This window comes from Triturus cristatus, chromosome 7 (genome assembly GCF_964204655.1).
Source record: "Triturus cristatus chromosome 7, aTriCri1.1, whole genome shotgun sequence".
Classification (NCBI taxonomy): Eukaryota; Metazoa; Chordata; class Amphibia; order Caudata; family Salamandridae; genus Triturus; species Triturus cristatus.
Window position 1 is genome coordinate 1,054,378,435 of NC_140590.1, and position 22,622 is coordinate 1,054,401,056.

The following is a 22,622-nucleotide window of genomic DNA, read 5'->3' on the forward strand; positions in this document are numbered from 1 at the left end:
TTAGCACTAACAGTTGCCATTCCTTTTATAATGGATACAGTAGAAAAGAATAACACACACACACATGAGAGAGCAGCTAACATTAAAAGAAATAGGGTAGCCTTAGAAGCACCAGATGAGAATAAGACAAGACGAGACAAAGTAGATTTAGAAGCACCAGATGAATTAGACATATCACACACAGTGACAGACAATGACACTGCTTTAAATGTATTTACAAAATTATTAGTGCAATACGTGGACACAATGGAAGTTAGTGATTGTTATGTGTGTATGAAGTTACCGGCATCAGTAGCAGAAGGTGTGACATATCATCATATTCCATTAACATATGGTATCTCTTGTAGTGTTTTAGCAAGTTTATTTTATAGAACAGGAAAACTACAATATTATTATTCTAATGTAGACGTGATTTTTTCCGAGGTTCCTAAGAGAAAGAATATGAACCCTGTCCTTAGTACTAGAGACTCACAATTCATGGGTGAATATTTTCTAACTATGAAAGCAATAGATATAGCTGAAGCACATAAGCACAAATTAACATGTAAATTACACGAAGAAGAAAATATATTTTTGAATTTAGTTGAGCAAAGGAGACAGGACTTAAAGAGAAGGGCTTCTGAACACAAACCACAGAGACCTCAGTGGGCTGAGAAAGATGACATTTATAAAACTGACATGCTGCTATGTCCCTGGACTTTGAAAATAAAGGGAAGATCTGTCTCCATAGATTAAACACTGAATATAACAATGTATTTATTGGTTCCAGTGAATGCAAACATAATTTCTTAGTAATTGGGGGATGGGGACTAAAAGGTGGAACAGATCCAGTATTTCCTGGAATTTATTATGTATGTGGCAATAAAGCTTATTTCAGATTGCCTGATCATTGGTACGGGAGTTGCTATTTTGGAATAATGTTTCCAAAAGTGTATCATGTGAAAAGAATCACTGGAAGCAATGAAGACGCAAAGGAACTAACATGTATAAAACAAGCGAACGCCCGCGCAGGTGCATTTCTTGCAAGAAATGCCCATGCATGGGCGTCCGCGCAAGCGCTTTGTGTAAGAAGTTACCGGCAAGCAGGAAGAGGGAGCCCCGGGACGCCGCACTACAGGTAAGGACATTTTATTTACTTTTTATATTCTTTTAAGTAGTTTAAAATGAGGGCGGGCGGGCGGCGGGTGGCGGGCAGCTCCGCTTCGCAGCGGCGTGGGCGTAGCGCTGCCTGCTATGCCTACTTCGTAAGCGGCGAAGCAGGCATCGCTACATGCACTCCGTGGGCGAAGCGGAGCACGACGCCCACCCTTAATTGTTAATTTGAAAACTTAATAAACATAAATAAAAAATAACTTTTTATGTAATACTTCATACCAAATGTCTGCTGTTTCTAAGCGCAATAACAGGTGTTACAATTGTCCAATTCATGGTACTTAATTTGCCGACCTCGGAAGGATGGTAGGCTCAAGGAGCCCTGTATATCAAATACCATCAGTCAGCGATGACCATTGAAGTAACTCAGCACTACTGTCAGCAGTGAACTTCCTCTCAATCTGGACTGATGGCATTGTGCACTTTACAGTGCATGCCTTAAGATAACGCTGCACGCATGGCACTGCCAGCAGCATATGCAGAGAAGCCGAGCTACTGCTCAGTGCCTGGATACCATCACGAGTGATGACCTGAGCTCTACAAATTCAGATAACATAAAATAACATAACATAACCTGGAGGTGTTCATGGGAACAAACTGGTGTCATTTGGAAATGTAGGAGGAGAAACAGTGAAGGACATTGCTGGTAAATCCCATCCAACATTCCAGCATAAAAAATGGGGATAAGATGATCGACTGTGTCGAAAACAGTTAAGAGATCTTGCAATATCAGCAGGCAGGTGTCCTGTGCATCTGTGATCCAGAGGGCTTGTCTACAATGTGTTATGTAGTGATGTTGGTGCTGTAGCATCATCTAACGCCAGACTGGTAGTCTTGCACAAGATGTTTAGCATTGATATATTCTTGAAGTTGAGTTGCTTTTTTGGATGATCTTCCCAAAGATTGGTAGATAAAGGATGGTTCTGGCTCAAGGACCTTCATGGTCCTAGCAGGCTCAAACATGCAACACCCTGGTTGGTGTCTGCACTTTGCTGGGGATGGCCGGGCGATGAAACATTATTAAGAGTTGATTAAAGCAGGCAGAGAGCAGAAAGCGCTGCCGCTTTTACTTTTAAAGCCAGTTTTGGCTGGAAAGAAGGGATGTCACTTCCTGCGAAGATGGATGATATGAAATGTAGTGATATCACTTTCTGTGTAAATGGATGAGGGCAAATCCAGTGGTGTCACTTCCTGCAAAGATGGATCATGGGGAATCCAGCGATGTCACTTGCTGTGTAGATGGTTGATGGGGAATTGATATAGGGAAAAAAGTCATCAGTAACTAGAGCATAGTGATGCATGAAACTAAAGTCTAGCATGTCAGGAATTGTATTTACAAATCTTAGGTAACTCTTAAGAAACACATGCCATGGCACTCCTAGACAGCATTGGTGTTACCAGCTGTGTACTTCATCACCAGTGATTATGTTTTGTTCCTATTATTATTCAGAAATAAGTTATATTTTCAGCACCAACCACAAAGTACCTTAAAGAATTAAACTGCTTATTCACTCGCCATCAGTAATGACCTAGTCAGTAAGAAATTTATGGACCTCCAGAGTCCTCCCATCCCCACACGAACGCACACAGAATACATCATTCACAGCAACGTATAATACCTGTTCCAGCAACTTAATTCACTGTTGGCTGGTAGAAGTTTCATTTCATATTACATCTCTCTTCAGCCACCTGCTCCGCTGAACATTCAAAACAAATGAATAAAACCAAATTACTGTCACAAGAAGAACTATTACATATCACACAATACAAAAAGTTTACTTTATCACTTTTGCATCATCAAATACTCACTCGCTCGAAGGACAACTGAAAGGAGCAACAAATCACTAGGGTTGCTACATGCCATTCCGTCAACCTGCCCAAGAGGATTTCTCCCCTCTACCTCATACTTGCCAACCCTACCAGTTTAGATGGTAGACTACCGCTTTTTATGTAATACTACCACCTAAAGATTCAAACTTCTATCTAGACAAACAGAAAGGACTCCCTACGAGTCTATAGGTAACTAACCGTGTCGGAATAAATTACAGTATCTAGCTCTCTCTAGACCATGTTTCAGTCGCTCCACAAACCATTCAGTTTCTCTCTTCCTCTGACCCTCCATTTTTTCTTACTACCATCCTCCTCTTCTCTGTTCCTTCCTTTCCCTTATTGCTCCATACTCTCTATCACATTTGTATTCCCTTATTACTTTATTCTCTTTTAACTTCAACCTTCCCTTCCATTCCTTCACTCAATTTGACAAATTCCCCATTCCTATTCCTTTCTTTCCCATATACTTACCCCAAACTCATCCTTTATTCTGCTCTTTCATTTCTCTCAACATTTTTATGACCAGCTATTTATTTCTCTCTCCACTCTTTCTTTCCATTCCCTGCTATTGCTCTCTGCTACTTCCTCCGATTCTTACTTGCGACTTCTTCCTTTCAACTTCCTTCTTTCTAGTTAGCTTATTTTTTTTGCTACCCTCACTTTCCTCCCTTGCTGCTTACTATTTGTAGTCCTCTACCCACCATTCTGTCTTCATCTTTCGTGATTTCCATATATTTCCTTTCTCCCCATTCGTATTGTTTCCTTCCCTTTAGCTCGTTTCATCTCCTCCCTTCTCACCACTGTCGTCACATTTTTCGCCCTTCCTCCTCTTTTTTTAATGTGCCTTTACAATGCATAGGTCTCTTTTTTTACCATTATATCATTGTCTCCCTTCTGCTTACTATTTAAGGTGCAGTTAATTGGATAATGCCAGTACCCGAAACACTGTACTTGATAGAGCAGGCTTGCAAACAGAAACCATGTAGAACCTGAGAGAAATAGACAGTAGATAAATGGACATACTGGATGGAGCTGAGACACAACAGAGAAATAGGGCTATAAAGGGCAAAGGTAAACCTGGGGATCACACGTGATCTGCGAGTGTGAAAGTGTCCTGATACAATGTGGCTTAGTATGATAGCTGAGAGAGTTTATCATACCACCTCACTAAATCCTCTCCCCAGCCCTTGGTGATCACTTCTGTATAAGTGGGGCTCGTGGTAATTTCCTTTGATGTGACTGTCAAGTGAAGGGCCTTTTTTGTGAAGTCATCAATATACTAATAAGCATTATTAAACCAGGAAATCCTACCTCTTTTCGGATATAGAATTTTGACAAGTATGTTGCCAGTCACACAATACACAATATCACAACAAAAACCTCCACAGGGTTCTGGAACCTTATTTCACATGTAGAATAGATGAAAACTTCTCATGTGTTGGGACGGGAAGTCTTCTGCCTGTCTCTGAAGAGAGTGCCTCACCTGCCTTATGCTAATTTCCAGGCAAGTCACTCAAAAGCTACTGTATGGTTTCTAGATCCTACCTCAGTGAGCATGACAATCATACATGTCCACTGAGGGTCTCTCAGTTTACCTGGTTTGAGATCCTAGAGCTTGGCTCTGAGGTCGAGGGGGCATGCCTAGTGCACCCCTATTTTTCAGAGAGCGGCTACTGCCCTCCCTACCCAGCCTGCAGTAGACTGACAGTGGTGGCAGCAATAAATCTATAGTCAGGAGGGGCGAGTCACTAGCCACCCTCCTGATCAATTCTGTGCAGTCCATCCCTTGCCTGGGGTGCTGTTGCCTTTGTCTACCCGACGTCTGTTTGAGAGTCAGTGGGTGTACTGGGGAAGAATGGTGAGTCGAGCCATTGTGTGGAATGTGAGCTGTTCTGCTAGACATCCCACCCCATTTCCTTGGAGAGGCCTCGTGGCGCTGAGGTAGCCACTCTTATCTGGGTTTAGCTGCACTAATTCTGCTAAGAGGACCCTCCCCCCAACCCTTGTCAGTGCCTCCTGATCTGGAGTTAATTAAAATTCCTCTTTAGGGAATTGCACTGACTGGTACCAGGAAAGACAGTAGGTCATCTGTGCATGCTTTGGTCAGGCATTGAACACACCATGAATAGTTTGTAATCAGGATGCAAAAGTAGCAGACCCTCTGATTGGATCAGCCTATCAATCAGAGATGATAAAAGTCTGGCCTGAGTGGTCAGCTGTTGTTCAAGACTGGTCTATGAGTGAAGAGGCGGCCACACAATGTCCGTCCAAAGGAAGCCAACTGCAACCTGCGGTGTGAAGGCAAGATAAGAAACTTGTTCACTTTGTCTGGAATTTGAGGACATTTTCTCTATGACGGCTGGATTCTGCTGCCAGGAGTTTGATGAAGGTCCAGTGAATCAGCAGCATGGGAAAGACAAGCTGTTTCTGTGAGACTTGGTGAGCAGGCGCTTTGAACAAAGAAATTGCCGACAGCTGCGCAAGGAGAAAAGGAAGCTTACAGAACATCAAGGGAGCCAGAGAAGGGGAAGCTCGATTCATGTCCATGAAGATGAGATAACTACCCCTCTAAACTCCTCCCCTGCTCTGTGGGAGCCTGTACAAGCCATAGCTGGGGCATAAAGGCCAGTGAAACAGGTCCCCACCTTTCGTTTTGTGATCTCTGGAGGTATCAGGGTGAACTGGCACTCTCTCCAGCCACTACCCTCCTACAGCTAGCCAGTAGTACTGGACTAGTTGGACTCCAGTAAACTGTGCTAAGACATCAGGCACCTGGAATCGGATCCCTGGTGCCACTAGAGCAGTGTTCTCATTCAGGATGTGAGGGCACTTGTGTGGCTTTGAGTCAGGGTTATTGGGCTAATCAAGAACCTCTGACTTTTCATATCATATGCTGAAACTATATTCTTTCAATCCAACGATTGGTATCAAGGCTCTAGCGAATGAGTGCAACCCTGTGCAACATGATCTGTAATATGCAATAATAATTGTGTGTTTTCATGTTAACTGTGTTTTTAGAGTGCTTGGAGTCTAGGCACTATAATACTGTTTGGGGGCAGAACTCTGGCCCAGAGGGTTGTAGAGCCATCTGTTTTTCACTGTTTATCCCAATTTTATATGTAGTATAATTCTCTTCTGTGTATTAAAGTACTTTTCTTTTAATAAAAAGTAAAGCACTGACTGGGCATTGATTTTATCACCTGGTAGTACGGTGTGCATTGTATTCTGAATGTCTAACCCCACCTCACCTCCTTGAGTAAGTCTTAGTCTGCTCTATCTCGCTACCCTGAGTTTTGGGTCCACTACTACTGAGGCCCCAGGACCCCAGCAGGGAACACTCCAGTTGATGCGATTGGAGTGCAGCAACCCCTGAGTGCTCTGGTGCCCAGAAAGCCGGGTCTAACACCATGTTTTGGAACCTCAGCCATTACAAAGATCTTCTCGATCACACCCACCTGAAATGAAACTCAATCTTATAAGTGCTTTAATCAATAGATGCACGGGACTGCTACTCAATGGTTGAAGTGCATTAAAAAAAGTATGGGAACTGTGATGCTGAGCACAATAGGGTCAGGGTGAGTGAGTGTGGGGAAGGGGTCAAGGGCATGGCTAAGAAAACTTTTTTCGTTCTTTCACCTTCAGGTAACTACATATTAACTCACACTTAAATGAAAAATGAATGCAGGTTCTGTTAATCAGTGGGAAATGCATTATCGTACATTATGAAACCTCCATTAGTTAATGAACTGCAGAGGTCAGAGGTCTGTGTCTGTAATCAGAGATCCACAGAATTTAATCCAGGTTGGTACAATGCAAAATAGTGACTTGTATGGTTAGTGCTACCAGGTCCCAGTCTACGACAGAAAGCACTGTGACTATGTAAGTCATAATTATAAAGTTGCATTACACACAGTATACGTTAGGCTGCTATAAAATGCGCAAAAATGTTTAACATAAAAAAGTGGTGTCAAAATATAGATTTTAGAAATACACACACTGCATGTAGTGCACTTATTTTACAATTGTCCTTTAGAACCTAACTCATTACAGCTCGGTTGATAACTCCATTGCAATACCACTCAAAAAGAACAAATCTGTGGCATCAGGAAGCTTCAAGGGATTCCATCAATTAAAGCCAATACCGGTTCCCAAGCCCCTTTAAATTTGTAGATTAACCAGTTGTGCACATTTACATTTCTTTCAGGCAAGCAGGCATCCTGGCAAGTGTCTCCCTGCCTTACAATCAAGCTGAAGCATTTCAACTCTTGGAATGAACCGCTCCGGGTTGGTCGTCATTTCACAAAATGCAGGGCAGCTGTTTATCTCAAGTTTAAAAGTATGGGCCTGTTTTGTTCCTTAGGTCCCACCCAATTCGACCACGGCATTTTCATGACACATACAGAGATAGTCAGCACAAGGCATGATGCCGATATCACTCTGCTCACATCTTTAACTCTCCATTTGCAGTAGCACAGTCCTTAATTTGAGCCGGTGGTGTCTGGTGCTCAGTGCCACATTTAATGGTCAACACCGGCACTTTCCATGAGCACCAATTAAGGACACATTCATTTACTGAGAGATTGAGTGATTTGCCCAGAATCACAGGATGTTGAGTGGGCGCCGAGACTCGAACCTGGTTCCCCAGTTCTAAAGTCGGCAGCTCTAGCCATTATGCCACATTCTCTTCCCACTTTCATGCTTAGTGGTTGGTTCCTGTTTTAGGAGGCGCTAACAGGAGAAATGGGCTGTTGCAAGCTGCCTCCGGACGAGAGCCCTGGCAGTTATTTTTTCTACAAATTAACCACTGCAGCAGCACCTCTCCACGTGATCAGATGTGCCACAAGTGTAAGATGGGACAGCGACAAGTCTTGAGAAATACAGTGAACACTATTTCTACATTATTTTAACTGCTTGTTTCTGTTGACGCCTGGCGACCTGAAAAAGCTCTCCGCACCTTCAGACCCGGCCTCCTGCAGCCTGTACCCGTGGGTAACAAGGTGAGGGCCTTAGTCTCACTGAGCATTTAATCACACCCAAGAGGCAACTCTGTTGCCCCTCCCCCGAGTCCTTTTCCCAGGTAGACTCTAGATTCCATGAAGTGAAAGAGCTCACCAGAAGGTGGAAGCAGAGATCAGGAGTAGTAAATGGAGTCTCAAAAAGGAAGGTAGAGGGGTCAGGTCTACTGGGCGCGCAGTGGGATGATCTTTTACAAGAAGGTCAGGTGGTTTATAAGCTCAGGCGACTTTCATCCAGCCTTATTTGTCGGTGCGCTTGTCCATTCTATGAAGAGCATCAACTTCCCGCACACGCATCGCTTTAATTTGGTTATAATGCAAGATTGTAACTGGGAAGTGTGCCAGAACAAAGATGATGGACAATCTCATGATGAGTGCTTGAGTTAAAATTAGGTCTAGACTGATTTTGATTTAAAGTGATAGGTGGCCGGCTAGTGGCCTTTGTTTCGAGCTGTATCCCCGGCTTGATTACATCATGGTGTCTTCATTTGCTGGAAGGGCTGGTTTAATCACTCGTGATTTTTCCTGGTTACTCTGTGTCAGTATTTTAAATTCCTGAAACGACAATGTAAAGATGCATCTCATAAAGCACATGACGTTCGTCATTTGATAAGGTTGAAGAGGAATTTATGTCAAGTTTTCACAATGTTAACAGTTGCAATTTTGTCGTGATGTCAAACTGCACAACGTGCTACTACTTGTATCTGGTGCTGATGTCTATCATGTCTTAGCGATCCCACATCCAAAGTGTACACAAATGATTGTGCTCAACATGTAACGTGGAAGTTGGCCCACCACACATGTCACAGGTTTTTGAGCTGATTTGATAAAATGAGCTATGTAGACTTTATCTTAAACAATGTCATGTCTTGTGCATGTGACATGAACCAGAGTGCGCATGAATAATGATCTACCCTCCACGTATTCACCTGGTAAATAAAACAGCCAGTCTGTGTCCAGGCACAGTAAGAATAAATGAATACTCCCTCTTCTTTTGTTCAGCATTTAATGCATTCAGATACAAATAATAATAGGTCACTGGGGTTGGGGGTATGTGTTGATCTTTTCTTTTCTAATACACGGTTACACAGCAGAATCGGAATTATGTGTAAGGGTCAGTTCTTTAACCTTGTTGTGACTAAGCCTGGGCAGGGTTCGCGAAGTTCTGCTACGCAGAACTCCGCGAAGTGCAAAAAAAACTCTGCTGCACTACGCGGAGCTCCGCAAGCAGCGGAGTGCATTGGATAAATGCTGTTCATTGTAATTTTCAGCGCCAGGTGCTTGTCTGCACTGTGCAATCATCGCGAACGGCACCATGCACAGCGCAAGCGGGCGCTGCTTCCTTTCTGCAGCTCGAGTAAATTTTTACCCGAGCTGCAGCTTTCTAAATGCGAGCAGACAGTTTCTCAATGCGAGCTTACGCAGCATAGCATAGGGGAGTTTTTCGGAACTCCGCAAGCTCCGCATAACGCGGAGTGCGGAAATCTCCGCGAGCGGAGCGGGAGTTCATCGCCCAGACTTAGTTGTGACCTTGATTTGGGCAGGTGTAGCAAAATGTCTCCCTGCTAGCCTGTGATTCACTGCTCCCTAACAACCTCCTCCTCCATCTGGACCCACTCAGCACCTTGGCAGTAGGGTGCTGAGTACACATGTGGGTATACACACAGCACACACTGTCCATTCCTCAAGGATGGAGCTGAGCCAGTGTGCTTATTCCTCTCACTGAAGGCAGGGGATGCCTGCTTCACTCTTTCGCTTGAGCCTCACACTAGGTCATTGTTAGACTTCAATGTTGAGGTGGACAGTGGATACCAGCACCCTTGGACATGGTAGATGGCCAACTTAAGCCCATGCCTCCTCCTAATTGAGCTCTGCGTCGTCCCTCCTGGCACCAATACAGGGTAGAGAATTAACACAAAATCTGCTCAGGCTAGCGTCACTATGGAAGGTTTTGCCATGAAAAGCTAGTCAAGCCCCGACAAAACTTATCAAGGCAAAGAAGTGCTTGACATATATACGAATGTGGAGATATTGGGACATGGTTCTTGATCTGAAAGCGAATGTGCATTTTATGCACTATTTGCTTATAGAGGGAGCCTCAATGTTTCTCCCTGTACCCTAAGCAGGTGATGAAGTGTAGTGTCGTCACTCATGGTATCTGAGCGAGGCACTAGGACCATGCAGGGTGAGGCAGAGCAGAAGAGGGAGGTGAGAGTGGAAGGAAGGGGGAGTGCAAGAGAGGAGGAGGGGCAGAATGAAGAAAGAGGGAAACAGAGAAGGACAGGGACTGTGAGGAGATTGAATGAAGAATTCAACAGATTATACTGTGTCCGTCCCTGTATGCAATCCGACAGGGAGCATGCCCATTTTAATGGTGCTTCCACAGTATTGTCCTTGAAGGGCAAGACTAGAGGTTTGTCCAGTGGCATAATAAAACTAGAGGGCCCCCTGACTGAAAAGTACATGAAGCCCCTCCCATACTCCCACCCAGTCTGGAGTTCTTAGGCCGAGGGCCTGGTGCTGCCAGTCCCTCGTACCTCGGCCCCCCTTGCACCACGGGGGCTTTTTTATGCCACTGGTTTGGCTACCCTCTAGTGAATGAAATACAGCGATCTGTCTGAGTAGAATCCTTTGAAGTCTAAACCTCTAATCTACTCTCTGTTTGTGAGGGCTAGAGCGAGCTGTGATATCACCAGAGGGTCATTGTTTTGTTACTAAGCACTGTTGTGGGCAAGGAAGAACAGCTAGGTCTTCATTGGTTCACAGAGTTAACTATCAATGCACTGCAGTTTAAAGAGGTGGGCTCTTTTGCAACTGAAGCATGTAAATCATTGGTTGGAGGCATCCTTCTCCCATGAGGGATGGTTATTTGGATCTTTCATTTACCCTGAAATAATGAAGCATATTAGGAAACTTCTAAGACAGTTCTTGGCCTTTTTAATGGCACCTTATTGAGCAGAGGACCTGTCCCATGGTTGTTATCGTCATTGCTGAGGGCTTCATGGCTTGCTGGCACAGTGCTGGAAGGGGCCACAAGAACGAAGCAATGCACAGCCTTCATTGGGTTACTTGCCCGTGCTATTCCTCTCCAGCTAAAGAAAACATTGACACGTCTCCCTCTCCAACCCTACCTGCATCCCCAAAGCCTGGTGATTTTTACCGCAAGCCAGCCGACAGATGTTGGGCTAACAAAAGAGCGAATTGAAGGCCTTCCATGCTTTTTGTACCCTATTTTAGGAGACTCTTTGTGCTTCCAGGGAAGAAACAAGAGGCGAGGAATTCTATCCTATGCAGTAACTGCGAATCACAGAGAAAAATGGGCTGAGGAGGAGAAACTTTGCCCCTAAAGACTATTCAAAAATGTCAATTATTGTTTGACCCTGATTAAGGGTCAGCCCTCACAGGAGATAATTTTTCTCTGGCCCCTGCAAAATGCTAATGCAGGCTACACACTGGTTAGCTAGCTGGTCCTTGGGGCCCAAAGAGGTCACAGCTCATGTTCCTTTTCATCAGCCATGTTCCAGCTCCCCAGCCAATCATCAGCCAGGGCGATAGGGGGTGATATACCATGCGCTGGAGCCTCACCTTGCCACTACTGCAGTGTAGACCATTTCCAGCTGACTTTTGACCTCACCTGCCTGTCAGTCCACTCACAGTTAGCTTTTCACACTATCCTGCACTCAACCTGCATCAGTGAAGGCTCTGCTACGGAGGCTAAGTACAGATATCCCGCTCCACCACTGGTCGGCAGGAGCACCAATGGGTTCCGTCGCTTAGGGCAGGCTTACAAAGTGCACAAGACCATTTCCGAGAGCTTCGTCATATTTCCTACAGCCTCCAGTATACAGAAAAGTACATAGTTTAATATGTATTGGTTGTGTGCATCCTCCCCTGCTGGTAGCTCATCCAACCTACTTGCCATCGCAGTAAATGGTGTAATAAATATTTGCGGTTCTTACTACTGGGCAGGAGTGGCTTTATCTAGAGGTAACATTGGCTGGAATATTTTCTTGCCGTATTCATATTATTTACTATGCTGGGTCTAGGTATGTTCATCCCATTTTCCAGTTCTGAGCTGCTTCCCTCTCATATAGATATCTTGTTTTCAGGCCTTACTGTATCTGTATCGTCAGGACCAGGTGCGTATGCCTCTTTATCCAAAACATCCCTTGGGGGCTCCTGTAACACTGATGCAGGTCCAGCAGCGAACCTGGGGCCATATTATTAAGAATGGCGATAACATTATCGCCGCTTTAGCGGCAGGAAACTGCCGCTAAAGTGGCGATAATGGGCTTGATAATATACCCTTGTGAATTCCTATAGAAGCCCAGATTCACACCAGAACAAAGGCTTCTATTGGAATTTACAAGGGCCTATTATCAAGTCCCTTATCGCCGCTTTAGCGGCAGTTTCCTGCCACTAAAGCGGCGATAATGTTATCGCCGGTCTTGATAATATGGCTCTCGGGGACATGGAGCCCTCGCTATATTCTCAATTAAACTCGAATAGTTTAAACATAATAATTATATCTTGTATCAAAAGTGGAATTACATATTACATATTCCGTCATGCCACTCCACAAAGGATATCTCACAAATGCGCGCGCGTCCACCCACACACAGATCACCCTCTCTTTTTTCTGACACCAAACCTCACTACCTCTTCCTGTCCCATGTGTTCGGTTTCATGCCGGTCCTCCCTTGCACGGCTTTGCTCACTACCAGCACTGCCTATTTGTCATGTTCGACTTGTCTCTGAATAGTTGATACGCATCCAATTTTAGAACATCAGCCACGACCAGAGCCTGGCCAGTTGCATCCAATTTTACAGATGAAGTCACTCTGAGACACAAATTTATTTCATAACAAGGTCGCTCCGCAAAACCAAGCACTGTCTTAGGTTCTTGACTATATGGCCAGGGACTACCGAACTATCCCCACCCCCACCTTGTGTATAAACAACATTTATTAACCCCTTCAGTGCCCATGACGAGCTGGACTCGTCATGGGCCGCGGTTGCGCTGTGCCCATGACGAGTCCAGCTCGTCATAGACCCCGCCCGCTAATGCAACGGCCGGCACAGGGCGGGGAAAGGGGCGGGCACTGAAGGGGTTAAAGATGGACATGAGAGTGGATTTCTTTAGAGGCGGGGGTCGTACAACCCCCGGCTGTATTTATTAAAAACATAAAAACAAATAAAAATTGAATTAAACAAAATGTACACAATTTGTACGCAGAAAACGTAGCATGACATTTGATTACAATTCATATGTACAGATATCAGATGGCTAACCTTAACATATTTCTAATACAAAGTATTTCCTATCCGAGTCTAACATCTGAATCATAATCATACATTAATTACTTTCTGCGTATCCTATTTGGGCCTATGGCAAGGTCGCTAACTGGTGTCAGATCCTTATCAATTAGCCACGCCCTCCCGTAGGAGTGCGCAGACGCAGAGGGCCCATTTACCGAGAGGGTACTTCCCCCCCCGGTTACCCCCATACGCTCCATGAACTCCATTAAAAAGGGGGGCCCTTGCACTCTGCGCCATTTAGTGACATCATCGTGCGGGGTGGCCAACCAGCCTAAAGAAAGCGTGACTCCCCCCTCCCCCGCACCCATCGAGCCAACCGGATGTACCACCCCTGGAGTTATAGGAGAGACCACTTGTCCCTTCCCCTGGGCGACCCCATTCAAGAATGGCGCCGCCCACTAAGGACGTTAAATGTACTTCTCACCAGTCATGACCTTACCGCCTGACCAAGGAATAGCAATAAATACGACGATTGATGACCTGCAAACGGGAAAAATTTGAAGGAACAAAAATACCATATTGACAACCTTATAATACAATAACCAATTCTGCTACAGGGGATGGTGGGTGGGGAAAAAGTTTACAGCCTCCTAGAGGCTGGGTGAGGCAGACCTAGGAGCGCGGGAAAAAGAGACCGACTCCCGCGCTCCCCGGCCTTTTAAACCTTAGTCCTGGCCAGGCCGGTTCTAACCGGCCTGACCCCTGCTCCCCCTTGACCCGGAAGCGACTCAATCGCTTCCGGGTCAAAAGGGGGGAGCCCCTTCGAGCCAATCCCTGATGCGGCGAATCCACCGCGTCATGATGATGCGGCAAAGCGCGCCCCACCAGGGAGAGCAGGCGACGGGGGAGGGGGTAGGTGCCCCGCCATACCTGCGGCAGGGCTGATGACGGCCCCCGCCTTTTTCTATGGCCAGGAACTACAGAACTTCCCCCTCCCCCGCCTTGTGTAGAAACAACATTTATTAAAGATGGACATGAGAGTGGATTTCTTTGGAGGCGGGGGTCGGACAACCCCCGGCCGTATTTATTAAAAACATAAAAACAAATCAAAATTGAATTAAACAATATTTACACAATTTTTACACAGAAAACGTAGCATGACATTTGATTACAATTCATATGTACAGATATCAGATGGCTAACCTTAACATATTTCTAATACAAAGTATTTCCTATCCGAGTCTAACATCTGAATCATAATCATACATTAATTACTTTCTGTGTATCCTATTTGGGCCTACGGCAAGGTCGCTAACTGGTGTCAGATCCTTATCAATTAGCCACGCCCTCCCATAGGAGTGCGCATGCGCAGAGGGCCCGTTTACCGAGAGGGTAATTCCCCCCCCGGTTACCCCCATACACTCCATGAACTCCATTAAAAAGGGGGCCTTGCTCTCTGCGCCATTTAGTGATGTCATCGTGCCCGTGCGGGGTGGCCAACCAGCCTAAAGAAAGCGTGACTCCCCCCTCCCCCGCACCCATCCAGCCAACCGGATGTACCGCCCCTGGAGTTATAGGAGAGACCACTTGTCCCTCCCCCTGGGCGACCCCATTCAAGAATGGCGGCGCCCCCTAAGGACCTTAAATTTACTGCTCACCAGTCATGACCTTACCGCCACAGGCCAGCGTAGTTGCCCGACTATCTGGCCCCCCTCCTCTTACACTGAAAGGTCATGCCCAGCCCTTACACTCCCTAGCCAAGCCATCATATTTTCTAACATCATTTCATTACCTAACCTAGTCAGGTGGACCCCATCTTTTAAGAAGCATGGTTCCCCCCTGACACACCCATGTGCAATGTTTTGTAACTGAGGGGACCTGAACAATTTCCTTATTTTATTGTTGATCCTCCTTACCGAGTGATTCAATGCTTTCAGAGAATCTCCCCCCCTCCATTTGAATCTGGGTATCATCTGCGACCAAACTATGGTGCAGCCTTGGCATGCCTTAGCTAACCAGCCTACTTCGGAGATTATGTCCTCAATCAAGACCCTTCTCCCCAGATTTACCAGGTCGTTCCCACCTAAATGCAAGATAACTATCGTGGGTGGAGGGCTGTGTCTATTCAAAAGATCTGTAACATAACCCCTAAACTGATTGAGGCAGAGACCCCCTTTTCCATGGAAAGAAACCTTGAAACCATCCTGCTCAGCTCTTTGTCTGTAATTACCTGAAAGGAAAACAGATTTCATACGACGTATATAAGAATGGCCAATGACCCACACATCCTGTGTTCCCTTGTCCTGTGGTTGTGGCCGCCGTTGTGAAGAATCTTGCAGTTGTGCCGACGGCAGTTTCCCCCCTGCGTGACAGGTTCGAGAAACTGAAAGCAAACAAACAAACAGGACAGGCATCAGTCCACAATTGTATGGTACCCTCACAGCATCTTGAAGCGAGAGAGTGCGTCAGCAGCATTATTCAGCACCCCCGGGATATATTTAGCCTTAAACTGTGTGTTCAGCTTCATACAAAACAGCACTATCTCTTTCAACAGGCGGAGGATCATTTTACACCGTGCAGCCTGTTGGTTGATGCATTCCACCACTGTCATTTTGTCTTACCAGAAAATCACAGATTGATTTCGCAGATGATGAGGCCAGACAGTCAATGCTACCCAGATGGGAAAAAGTTCCAGGAAACCTATGTTGGCTGTCAGACCACTCCCAACCCACTAAGCCGGCCAATGTTGTGCCACCCACTCGTTCCCGAGTATGGCACCAAATCCCACACTGCCCGCAGCGTCAGTACATAAACCTAACTCCGCGGAAGTAGTGGGGGGACCGGGCCACACTACCCTGCCGTTGAAACGCTCCAGAAATGCGATCCAAATCCGCATGTCCTGGCGAACCTCAGACGACAGTCTTGTGTGATGATGTTTTTCTTGCAGGCCTGTCATGGCCTGTGAGATGGAACGGGAGAATGGTCGTGCCATAGGTATTACCCTCAGTGAAAAGTTCAACTGGCCCACTGCCTGTTGTAGCTGGTGTAAGGTTACTTTATCTTTTGACAAACATTTCTGGAGTGCTGCTCTAAATTTCACTATTTTTTCTTTAGGTAACTAAAACATCCCTGTACAGACTCCAACTCAATGCCTAAAAATTCTATTGTGGTTGCTGGACCCACTGTCTTCTCTGGTGCCAGAGGGACCCCAAAAGCACGCATGAGCACGCAAAATTCCTGCAATGCCACAGCGCATTCCCGGGAGCCTGCCGACCCCAGAAAGAGAAAGTCCTCCAGATAATGCATGACATATTGGTGCCCCGTTGCCTGCCTCAAAACCCATTCCAAAAATGAACTGAATTTTTCAAAGTAAGCGCAGGAAACAGAACAACCCATGGGCATGCACATATCCATGTAGAATTTTCCCTGAAATGAAAAGCCTAAAAGGTGGTGATCTAAAGGATGAACCGGCAGCAGCCGGAAGGCGGATTCAACATCTGATTTGGCTAGCAAGGCCCCTGGTCCCAGAATCTTTAGCATATCAACTGCCTGGTCAAAAGAAGCATATTTCACGCTACAGATTTCTTCGTTGATGGCGTCATTTAATGAATTGCCTCTAGGGGCTGACAGATTATGAATCAACCTGAACTCCCCTTCCTCTTTCTTTGGGACCACCCCCAGGGGCGAGCAGACAAAGTTTTGCACAGGGATGTGGTCAAACGGACCCGCTATTCTACACAGGCGCAGTTCCTTTGCAATTTTAACTGCTGCTACCCCTGGGTTGGACTTTACTGACAGCTGATTTTTACACTCTGGTGTCCCTGTGTAGTCAACAGCCGGAATCCTAAAGCCATACAAAAAAACATCCTGTAACATCCTAGCTGTGGCATGATCTGGGTACCTATTTAACCAAGGAGTCATAGCCAGAACGTCAATGGGTGAATGTGTTACCATTTGTACCTTTTCCTTATTCTTGTTTCTTCCTCCCTCTACTTCCTGAGAATGCATTCCCTTTCTTGAGGCATTTTGATTCTGGGTAAGAGGGGTGATTACATATGGAGCATGCGTGTCTGAATTTACAAGTGCCTTGGGTCCTGGTGCATGTCTTTCTATTAAAATCCCAGCATACTCCTTTTCGACCCCCCCGTTCCCTGAACCAGGGGCCGTGCCCCCGGTTTGTGGTGGCCGAAAGGGCTGAGGTGCTTGGGAAGTGTGACTCTTGTTCCAATTTTGCACTGCATTGCCCGGCTGCCCTGGGCTAAACTGATCAAACCATGAGATTGAGTCAACCCCTTTCCCAGGTAAGTGTTGGGTCAAATTCCTTAGCCTTCCTGAAATTCATGTCATATTCTTTCCAACCTACCCCCCCATATTTATCAGTCATAGTAACCCTGCTCTGGTAACACACCGTTTCTGCTTGGAGATTAGGCGAACGCTCCGCTATTATGGCCATAAATACTGAGAAAGCCCTAATCCAATTGGTCAGGGTCTGCTCCACCCTGAATTTCGACATTTCAACACGGCACTCACTGGGAAGCATCCAATCCTTCTGCTTCCTGGCATACTCCATTTCCCTGTTATCCAAAACATAAAGAAAACATATTGACATAAGCACCAGACCATATCAATTCCTTCACCTCCCGTGTTCCATGCCTTGCTAAATGCTCCCTCCTAGAGGGTAGTACACCCGCGCCCAGCAATGGCAATGCCACCTCCTTACCTATTGCCCCAGCTCGAGCTGCCTCCGCCATCTTGTCTTTTCCAATGCTGCTCTCTTGTTGCGCTGATTGGGGTAGACTGGTAGTACTTGGCCCTGGTCTTGGCACCCCGCATGGGGCCGCCATAATCTTTGCCACCATCCTCTGTGCCTCTGCTAATGGGTCCTCCCCTACTTCTTTTGTGCGCACAGAAGATGGTAACATTCCCCCCTTTCCTAACCAAGGGAGGCCTGCCGCTATCTGTGCTGCTAACTCCGGTGGGACCTGACCAAACTCTGCCGGTGCTAAAACCGGGGTGGGGGCCACTGGATTCAGGACCGGAATCCCCGTGCAGGGTGTGAGGCTAGGTGTGGGCACCACTGGGATTATCATTGGTACCACCGGAGTTGGTGTAGGCACATGCGGGGCAGGCACAGGGGTCAATTGGACACTTGGCGCTATCTCAGGTATAGGTATTGGGCTCACTGGTGTGACTGGAACTCCTGAGGGACCCTCCCCAGAAGGAGTCTCCCCCAAAGGCTGCCTTGGTGTGGGGTCTTGATTCTTCCCCTTCCTGTTTCTAGACCGCTTGGGGTGTGAGTCCAATTCCCCTCTGGGTTTTGGGGTCACTATTGTTCGCTTGGGCCTACCTGGTGGGCCACTCTGGTCATCTACTTTCTGTCTGAGCTCTGCCAGGCTATGCCCCGTTTGCTCTACCTTTCCCCATCTCCTATCCATTGTCGCCATCCTACGCATCATAGATTCCAACATATGTTCCATGCGGGAACGCTTTGCACCACGTTTACTAGCCATATTTCGTAGGCCAACAATTGCCAGGTAACCTACACACTGATCAGCAATAACACCTGTGAGCACAATGTTATTTGTTACCTAAATGAGACCTATCCAGGTCCTTACCTGCATGTTGGGGGTACACAAACTGGCCGTAAGCACCACGCAACTGGGACCGCGCCACACCAGCTAGCCTGGGTGGTGGGCAAGCGAACTCTAGCCCGGCGGCCCACAGAAACAGTGAAGTGCAGGCCTGTCTGCGTCACCTTACAGCGATGTCCTCTGCCTCGCCTCCTGCTGGTCTAGTATGAAGAGCACCCTGCTATGTACTCCTACGATGAAAAACCAGGTTAGCAAATGTTATGGACACACAACAATAAACTTGGATCCAACTCATACAGTCGTGATATTCACCGTATTAATTCCTAGGTGCCACACACAGTTTCCTTGCTTTATGATGTCAATATAAACACCCCCTAAATACCCCCTGGCCCTGAGGAAGCTCGTATAATTTGCCCAGAATCACAAAATTGCCAGTGTCACAAAGAAATGCGATGCCAAAATGCGACCTCTTGCCTATTGCCCTTTTAAGGAAATTACCGTTTTTTGCTTATTTTTAAAACAATTCCAGCTAGCAGACCCGAGACTAGAACCCTAAACTGCAGGGGTCAAGAGGCCGTGTCCTGCCGAGGTGAGCCACAAAGCAACACGGATTATGTAAATATTTACACACAATCTCCTTCGCCGGTACTTTGAAGGCACGTGCGCGCGCCTTACTTAAATCCCAGATGCGCCGCTTAAATCCCAGGAATCTGCCAGCTCCGTACTCCGCACGTTCACGCCAGCTCCCACTTCCGCTCCCCGCCGCAACAAAAACCCCGATCTGTGTTGGGAAAATGAAAGGAACAGCCGGCCACCGTGTCGTCCCTGGCAACAAAGAAAACGAATCGCCCGCGTCTGCCACATGCTTATAACCTGTAACGAGAAAAACAAAGAAAAAGTTTACAGCCTCGTAGAGGCTGGGTGAGGCAGACCTGGGAGCGCGGTAAAAAGAGACCGACTCCCGCGCTCCGCGGCCTTTTAAACCTTAGTCCTGGCCAGGCCGGTTCTACACGGCCTGACCCCTGCTGCCCCTTGACCCGGAAGCGACTCAATCGCTTCCGGGTCAAAAGGGGAGCCCCCTCGAGCCAATCCCTGATGCGGCGCGTCCACCGCAGGGAGAGCTGGCAAGGGGGGAGGGGGTCGGTGCCCCGCCATATCTGCGGCGGGGCCGATGATGGCCCCCGCCTTTTTCTTATACTCACAACTGGCAGTCCATGGAGGACGGCGCTCCTAATGGTATGGCTAATTACGCTGACGGCCAGCTGTGGCATTAGACGTTTACATTATGGTTGGCCTTGCGTCACTTCCGCCGCACAGCAGGCTTGGCTCCTCTGCCCCTGAAGGTAAGGTGGAATGGTTTGACGCTGACTTTCCAGAAAGACTGATATACAACTGCCAATCCTCGTTACGCGTTTCTTTGCGTACGACAGGGCTGCATGAATAAAAACACGGCTGTATCAGTGGGCTAGGATTTTTCAGCTGTGGCTCATATTATGATGCTTTTACCTGGTGGATAGCCATAATTTAGTTATTGCCCATTGTCTTAACGAAGACCCTATTACAACATGTGGCCTTTTTTTAAACTGACTTCAATTCTACAAATAAAAGGTTTTTATTTATAAGACTCATCTTGGTACCGAAGTGTCAAGTGAAGTCAAAATACTTTTTTTTCAAGAAATACATTCTTAAAGAAATATTACACACATTACCCAATTCATTAAAATAGCCAAATGTAAATATCCTAAAAAAAAACAATACATGGTTAGATTCTTTTAATACAAATACATGATAAATGATACAAATACAACCATATTAGAATTTCTCTATTCCATCACTCAATACAATCCACAAGTGTCAATTACCACATTGGGTACAGAAAACCAGTAGTGCTACCGGTCTGCAGCAGCTGCGCCTCCTCCTTACAGTCTGGACTACTGCATCAATGCCCTACAATAATCTGTCAGCCATTCCAGGAGCACACTGACTGCTTCTAACACTGGAACGGTCCCAGTTTCCTATTTATGGTGACTGCAGCAGTGCTAGGAGTACCTTGAAGTGCTAACAGTGCTCTGAAATTGGATGTGAGGCACAGTAAATGCCTTCACTATCCATCCAGGCCTAGTCTTTATAGTGGCAGGTTGAGGTTCGACTACTGTACATAATTTCCCTAAGCAAGCCTCCTAGGAAAGTACACCTTTCTTCTTCCCTACATAATCTCCTACTATTAGACCTTTAGCCATCATGTACCTTCGCTTTAACAAACAGCACGGGAGGGCTATAGGCTCTGTGGCTAGTGGATATAAGACTTTTACGTAACCAGACCTTCTAACAAATGCAGTGCCACCGTGTGACAGGCGGTTTCTTCACTCATCAGACGGCAACCCAGTGAAGATCTGCTATCACATGGTTAGGTGGAAACTCTTGTATGGAAAAGGTTTCTACCTCAGGCATGAACACTCTGTACAGCGAGGCTGTCTGGAATAAGCTTTGTGTGAGGAGATTTGGGCATGCACTCAGGGAAAGATGAAAGAGAATCATTGCACTCATCCCTCTAAGAATAATCTATGGTGGCTGGGGTGGCAAAACTATTTGCTGGGAAAGGTCAAGGGTGGGACTTCCTGGAAATGGGAGGCACCAGTTCTGGATTACCAAAAAGACTAAGTAAGCACCAGCCTATGGGCCCCAATCCTTTTAGGGGCCCCGCGATAACGGATCAAAATAATATTGATTTCATTTCGAAAGAAAATTGCAATCAAGCTTTCTTAAATATTGTTGACAAAAGATAGAAAAAAATGAACCAACTCAAAGATACAAAAGGCAGATTTACAAGAAAGTGACGCTCTATAGAGATGCGTCACTTTCCCTGCGCCACCCTGAGAAAGCCTTGCGCCACCATGGATGTGCCATATTTACAATACGGCGAACCATGGTGCAAGGATTGACAGATGCGTCAGAAATTCTGACGCATCTGTTGGCGCAAAAGTCACGCATTGCTGGATTTGTGTCGCAAGCACGATGCAACTCCAGCAGTGTTGCGTCACTCCTTATGCCTGCTCCAAGCAGGCATAAGGTTTTGACACAGTGGTATCCTAAAAGTGGTGCAGTGAAATCTTGTAGATTTCACTGTGTCACTTCTACAAGGCTTTTTTTGTGTGGGAACACCCACCCTGAGTCACATTATACCTGATGCAGGTATAATGTGACGCAGGACTTTACAACGTAATGCATTTCCCTAGATCCGCCACGTTGTAAATGGGCCGCATTTTTACGCCACCGCTGCGTCATAAAAAGTGACGCAAAGGCGGTGCAAAAATTACGCAAGGGGCTTGTAAATCTGCCCCAAAAACTTTACTTTAAACACTCTATAGAGAAAATACTGTATTCATTTAATGTACCCATTAATACCTTAAAGTACATAAACCAGAAACATCAGATTCACATACTAGTTTGTCTCTCAAAAGCTCTTCTTCTGGCAGCTGTCTGTTTGTAAAAAACCAGATGTATTGGGTATTAGGAGATAATTTGCGAGGGGAGCCCCAAAATTCCGACTGATAAGAGCCTCCACAGTGTTTAATCTAGCACTGGGATGTACTGGTGCTATTTACGGAGTTCACTTCCCTTGAAGTGTCTTACAACTTTCTATGGTGCATGTGTTCCTTCTCTTCTTGTACTAGTTTATTCTCCATTGTTCTGTCCCTCACCTTCCTTACATTGTTCTCTTGTCCGGAGCCTTGGGTTCACTGACCTTCTGCCTGAATTTGTCTTAACTCTGGAT